The sequence below is a fragment of the Dasypus novemcinctus genome, chromosome 6 (genome assembly GCF_030445035.2).
Source record: "Dasypus novemcinctus isolate mDasNov1 chromosome 6, mDasNov1.1.hap2, whole genome shotgun sequence".
In the NCBI taxonomy this organism is placed as follows: Eukaryota; Metazoa; Chordata; class Mammalia; order Cingulata; family Dasypodidae; genus Dasypus; species Dasypus novemcinctus.
Window position 1 is genome coordinate 44,147,585 of NC_080678.1, and position 6,979 is coordinate 44,154,563.

Here is a 6,979-nt window from a genome sequence, read left to right on the forward strand (position 1 = left end):
AAAGAAATGATGGTTCTACCTCTTCCTCATCAACCTCTTAGATCATATATTATCTCAGGCAGGAAGGCTTCCCCAGTAAACACACCTCTGCCTGTCCTTTGCACACATGTTTAGGAATAAATGCCGGTAGCAGATGTGGCTCAAGCAGTTGGGTGCCCGCCTCCCAAATGGGAGGGTCCCAGATTCAGTTCCTGGTGCCTCCTAAGAGGATGAGCTGATGCAATGAACAGATTCAATGAGCAGACACAATGAGCAGGGAGTGGATGTAGCTCAAGTGGCTTATTTTTCTTACTTTTGAAGAGGTGGCTAAGGTGAGAAAGAGAGATAGGGGGGTGGGGGGGGGAGGGGGGAGATGCCAAGAAGAATATGTGAGAGAGAAATAGCCAATTTAAAGAGGGCCCTAAACATCCATGGTAATGTGTGAATTTACCAGACCTACTTTCACAAAGAAACTATGCTTTTCTGGATGAATCTCTTGGTTTAGCCAGTTGGGAAATAGGTGGTAAGATCCTTATTGGGCATGATAAAGTGACTAGAGGAGGTGGGTAAAGGTAACTGAAGATTTAGGCTTTGCTGAGTGGGGATAGACAAGCAAGTTTGGGGACAAAACAGAATTGCTGAGGTAATGGAGAAGGGAGCTTCAGCCATTTCAGTTCTGTCCTTCCCCTCACGGCACTTGGCATCGTTCAATAAATGCTGAAGAAGTGTTATTAGCCTTCTCAGAGCTCTTCTGTGACTCAATTTGGCCCTATGTAATGAGTTACCTCAGTGAACTCTTCTAATCACCTCTGACAAGCTTCCAATAGCTTCCAGAATGTCAGTTATCCTTCTAACATCATTGTTGTTGATTTTTAAATCTTGTTAAGATTACATTAGTTTAGTGAGGTTAGTTGCCCAGTTTCTGAAGTTGCTGTATTTTTCTCTCAGGCCATTTTACATGATCTTTCTTCCTCTCTCTTGCTCTTTCACTGTCTCTCAATATTTCCTTCCTTCCCTGTACCACCCACTTTTTCACTCCTCTCTCCCTCCTTATTCTTCCTTTCTGGTTTCCTCCCCTTATCTGTTCAGCCTTAATCAGAATGTCTCTTCTAGAACTGTCAGTTTTTATCCACCAACCCTAAACATGGTTTTCTCAAGTACTTACTTCATTAACTAAATTACTTTAGAGCATTAAGTCTTTTAAAGTAAACTCAGCATGTCCTAACCAGAGACCTCTGCCCTAGTCAGAAAAAACTTATCTCCCAACAGTCGCTGTTAGACTGCCCCTTTCCCTAACTCCCCTTCCAACCTCCCAACCTACGGCAGGACCCTCTACCGACACAAAGGAAGCCAGTACAAGTGCATTCTGCACTTCTGAATTCTCCCAAAGGTCTACCCAGGCTGACATCTAAAATGTCTTATTTTGCCTATCTAATGGCATGAGAGCCAAATGTAGCACACTTGGTCAAATATACTACAATATCTGGAGTTTTATTGTGTATACATGTTTTCACATAAGTAACAACACAAACACTTTGGAGAAGGTGCTTTCAGATTGATAAACAGAGGCCCAGTGATCAAACTCTTGGCACTACATAGGTATACTTTTTTCTCAGTACTTAAATCAGTAAGAAAGAAGAAAATTTATTCTCTCAGGAAGTTTTTTATTTTCCACTACACTCTTGCTTATGAAAGAAGTTTGGTACAAATTATTGCCAGGATTTTTTTTTGTGTGTGATATGACAGCTAAACTCTGATATATAATTTCCTTTCTCTCATTCAATTTTCTTCCTTCTTCCTGGCTTTCACCAGCACAATCTCTCTGAAAATGAATATAGTCAATCTTTTAGGTAACCTGGTAAACAAGTTACTAAAACCAACATATTTAAAGAGAGTTGCATTAGTCAAAGCATCTTTCTTAACTTTGCCTATTTTTATTTAATAATAATGGCCATTTATGGAATGCATATTTGTGTCAGGCAGCATATAAGTACTGGTCGTGCGCGATCGATCTCATCTACACATCACAAGTAAACCTTCGGAGTGTTGTGTTTGCCCCAAATACAGCACTCGAGTCCCATAGCAACTAAATGCTAGAGCTAAAATTTTGCCCAGTGTCTCTGGCTCCAAAGCCTGCAGGTGTAGCCAGTATGCTTACTGCCATCTCTAGATCATCTAGTTTGTTTCCTTTTCTCCCACACTGTGTGTCCCTGAAGGCTGATGGCGTGGGTTGTACTCTGAGAAACCCTGCTCCCTCCTCTCCTAATTTCTCACACCAACGGCCTTCTTGAGGGATGCATCCAATAGCATGTTTGTGATCCTGATTTGTACGCACGACTCTCCTGCCTGACATTTTTATTTCTATACAACAGTGGAAGAACTGATGGAAATAATCTGAAGCATGCAAAGAGAAAATGAGGAGTTACCAATAAGGTTGAATTAAACTTAAGTACATTTTTAACAGAGTATAAAGCATTTTCTTTGCTAAGCACTGCATGAGATGAGCAGACACAAGCCACGACCTCAAAGAATTTATAATCTGGTGGGGAGAAGGGATAAGGAATAAGACAGCATGCAGATATAGATGAGTTCAGGCCAGATATGGGAAGTTCCAAAAGAATGGTATAAATGAAGTAGTGTAGGATGGACAGTGGTCCTCAGGTTTCCCTGGGGGAACCAGGAATGAGACCACATATAAGAGGAACAGTCAGTTTGGAGTGTGGGGAGTCAAGAGCCTTACTCCAGGCTTGGCCCTGACATACTGGAAGGTCTTGGCATTTCCCCTCACCAGGACTGGCTATGTAATTAATGGGATCCAGCTCAAAATTAAATTGTGAGGTTCCTTTTTCAAAAATGAAGAATCTCAGGATGGTGACAGCAGAGCATTAAACAACGTATGGTCCCTTATGGGCGTGAGTCCCTGTGCGACTGCAGAGGTTACGTGCCTGCAAGGCAGGCCTCACGAACCTCCCTGGGCCTCTGCTTCCTCAGAGGCCAGCCTCAGCAGGCAGCCAGCCAGAGCTCACTCTTACCACCGTACTGAAGGTGACGAGATGAGTCAATGAATGACTAGAGATAGGAATTAATTGACATGGCTATACCAGATGATTTCTTGGGTAACTTTCAGTGTTAAAGTGGTATTTTTAAAAAAAGATTAATTAATTAATTTTTTTCTCTCCCCTCCCCCCTCCTGCCCCGGTTGTCTGTTCTCTGTGTCTATTTGCTGTGTCATCTTCTTTGTCCGCTTCTGTTGTTGTCAGTGGCACGGGAATCTGTGTTTCTTTTTGTTGTGTCATCTTGTTGTGTCAGCTCTCTGTGTGTGGCACCATTCTTGGGCAGGCTGCACTTTCGTGCTGGGCGGCTCTCCTTAAAGGACACACTCCTTGCGCGTGGGGCTCCCCTATGCGGGGGACACCCCTGCGTGGCAGGGCACTCCTTGTGCGCATCAGCACTGCGCATGGACCAGCCCCACATGGGTCAAGGAGGCCCCGGGTTTGAACTGCGGACCTCCCATGTGGTAGACGGACGCCCTAACCACTGGGCCAAGTCCGCTTCCCCCTAAAATGGTATTAAGCAGGAAGTGGATGTGGCTCAACTGATTGGGCTCCCATCTACCATATGAGAGGCCCTGGGTTTGCTTCCCAGGGCCTCCATGTGAAGGCAAGCTGGCCTGCACCCATGGAGAGCTGATGGCCTGCATCCAATGGAGAGTTGACGGCCGGCACCAGCAGAGAGCTGATGGCCTTTGCCCGCGGAGAGCTGGTGCGGCAAGATGACACAACAAAGGGATACAAGCAGACACAGAAGAACACGCAGCGAATGGACAGAGACCAGACAGCAAGCAAGCAGCAAGGGGTGGGGGAATAATAAATAAAATAAATCTTAAAAAAAAAAATAGTATTAAGCAATCTCTACCGTGATCAAGATGGTGGAGTGAGAAACTTCAAGGCTCTGTTTCTCCATGGAAGCTATGAACAACCAGAAAGAACTGGCAGAAACATTTTTTCTCAAAGGTCCTGAAAACAGGTAAAGGGCTGTAGTCATAAGGTGAGCACTGAGTCAAGAAAACTGTTACCTAAAAGCAATAAGAAAAAAAAAAGCAATAGGGGAGAGGGGGTAGCTCAGTGGTTGAGCACCTGCTTCACATATGAGGTCCCAGGTTCAATCTCTGGTACCTCCTAAAAGAAAAAAAAGCAATATGGTTCCATGGCACCCTGGGTGGCACATCTCACATCCCTCACTGGCTCGGTGAGGATCCAGCCTGTGATTGTAGTACAGATCTCTGGTCCCAGTTCCAGAGGGAGCAGAGTAGCCCTTGTGTTCACAAGGCAGACATACTGAGAGTGTGTATGTCTGACTCAATCTGTCTGGTGGTGACCTGAGGGACTCGCTGTCCCAGAACTTGTCCTGTGTGCAGAAAGCGGCTCACAGAACTCTCCTACAGAACCCTGTATATGAGAGCAGTCAAGTGGCTGCCTGGGGCAAGGGATTGCTGGCTATAGGATACACAGTGCAATACCCAGGACCATGAGGAAACCGTTTCCTAGAGATGAGGGGACATTCTTATCCACATAAACTGGGGAATTCCTAGGGCCAAACAGACATGCCCACAACAAGAAACGAGGCCCAAGTGCAGAAAGGCTTAGTGAGGCCTGCATGCTTTAGCCTGGAGCTATTCTCTATACTCATTGTACAGATAGGCTCTGAAGGAGAGCATGCCTACAGATCAATCTGCAAGGACTGGAAAAGGTATTTTCTTCTCTTCTTTTTTGTTAGCTCCTGGTATTTAAAGACAGCTCTGTCATAACACTATCTGGGTACAAGTTTAAGGAACAGAAGCCTCAAAGTCTAAATTCCAGTGATACCACGTTAAAATGTCAAAATATCCAGGTCTAACAAAAGATAGCAAAACATACAAAGAAACAGGAAGTGATGGCCCAGGCAGAAGAGAAATTTAAAGCATTAGAAACTATCAGTGATGATCAGACTTGGGACATTCCAGACAAAGACTTCTAAAAAATGGTCCTAAACATGGTCTGAGCAAAGAACTAAAGGAGATCAGGAAAATGATAGATTACCACTAAGAGCGTATCAATAGAGATGGAAATTATGAAAAGGTACCAAACAGAACTGAAGACCACAGTAACAAATTAAAAATTCCCTAGAGGGGTTCAACAGCATATTGGAGTTGACAGAAAAAAGAATCATATAATTTGATAAGACAATTGAAATCATCCAGTCTGAGGAGCAGAAAGAAGAATGAAAAAAAGTGAACAGAACTGGAGGAAACTGTGTGCCACGATCAACATAAAATGTATGCATGTAGAAGTCCCAGAAGGATAAGAGAGTAAGGGGCAGAGAGGATATTCAAAGAAATAATGGCTAAAAACGTCCAAAGTTTAGCGCAAGTTTAGCGAAAGTCATGAATATGCATCCAAGATGTTCAATGAGGTCTAAACAGGATAAGCCCCAAATAGGCCCATAGTGTACTATGTTATAATCAAGCTGTCAAATGCCAAAGATAAGAATTCTGAAAGGTGCAAGAGAGGAGTAATATGTCACATACAAGGGGGCCTCAATTAGAGTAAGTGCCTATTTCTCATTGGAAATCATGGAGGCAAGAAGACAATGGGAAGACATAAAGTGCTGAAAGCAAAATTGCCAACCAAGAATTGCATATCCAGCAAAATGGTCTTTCAAAAATGAGTGTGGGATTAAGACATTCCCAAATAAACAAAAGCTGAGGGAAATCATCACCACTAGACTGACCATATAAGAAAAACTAATGGGAGTTCTTCAGGTTGAAATGAAAGGACATTAGGCAATTGACTGAAGCCAAATGAATAAATAAAATCTCTGGTAAAGAATATGACATGGGTAAATATAAATGCCAGTACTATTGTATTTTTGGTTTGTAACTCCACTTTTTATTTCCAACAGGATATAAGAGACAAGTGCACAAACTAATGATAAATCAATGGTTTTGTACTCAGAATGTATAAACATGTAATTTGTAACATGAACTACATAGAAGTGTGGAGATGGAGGAGTATAGGAACTTAGATTTTGTATACTATTGAACTTAAGTTGGCATAAAAGCAAATGAGATTGTTATAGATTTATGATGTTAAATTTAAGCCCCATGGTAATGGTAAAGAAAATATCAGAGAATATGCAAATTCATAGAAAGGAAGTCAAAGACAGGTTACCAGTGGTGGGGAGAAGGGGCAATGGGGAGTTCATGCAAAATGAATGTAGAGTTTCTGCTTGGGGTGAAGATATAGTGCTAGTAATGGATGGTGCTGAGGGTGCTGTAACATTGTGAATGTGATTAATTCCACCGAATGATATGCTTGAGAGGGTTTGGGATGGGAAGATTTATTTCCACAATTTAAAAAAAAGAAAAGGAGAACATAAAGAAATAATAATAGTAAAATGCAATACATGCTAATGGATGGGATCTAGGAATGGAGGAGAAAAGGCACAAAGGGACATTATTGGGATATAAGGGAAAATTGGAATACAGTATGTAAGCTTTATATCAATGTCAAATTTCTTGAACTTGATAACTATACCCAAGGTGGTTACATATATGAATACCCTTGTTCATAGAAAAGGTACATGAAAGTATCATATGTTCAGTTTAAGGAGTATGATGTATACAACCTGCTCTCAAATGTCAGCAAATGATAGACAATGATACAGCAAAGTTGGCAAATTATTACAATCTCCACATGAGGTTTACATTATGTGTGCAAATGTCCTGCAAGTTTGAAGTTATTTCAAAATAAGAAGTCTTAAAAAAATGGTATTAGGCCATGGTTTTGAATACTTCTTGGAGCAGACATTTGAGATGAGCCTTGAAGGATAATAGGATTTTCTTTCTTTAATTTTCTTCTTTCCCTCTTTCTGGTCCTTCTAGTCTTTCTCCATTTTCTCATAAACCCTAATGGTAATGTTATATTTTGCTGTGAGAAATGCAACAGTCATCCAGACTGGA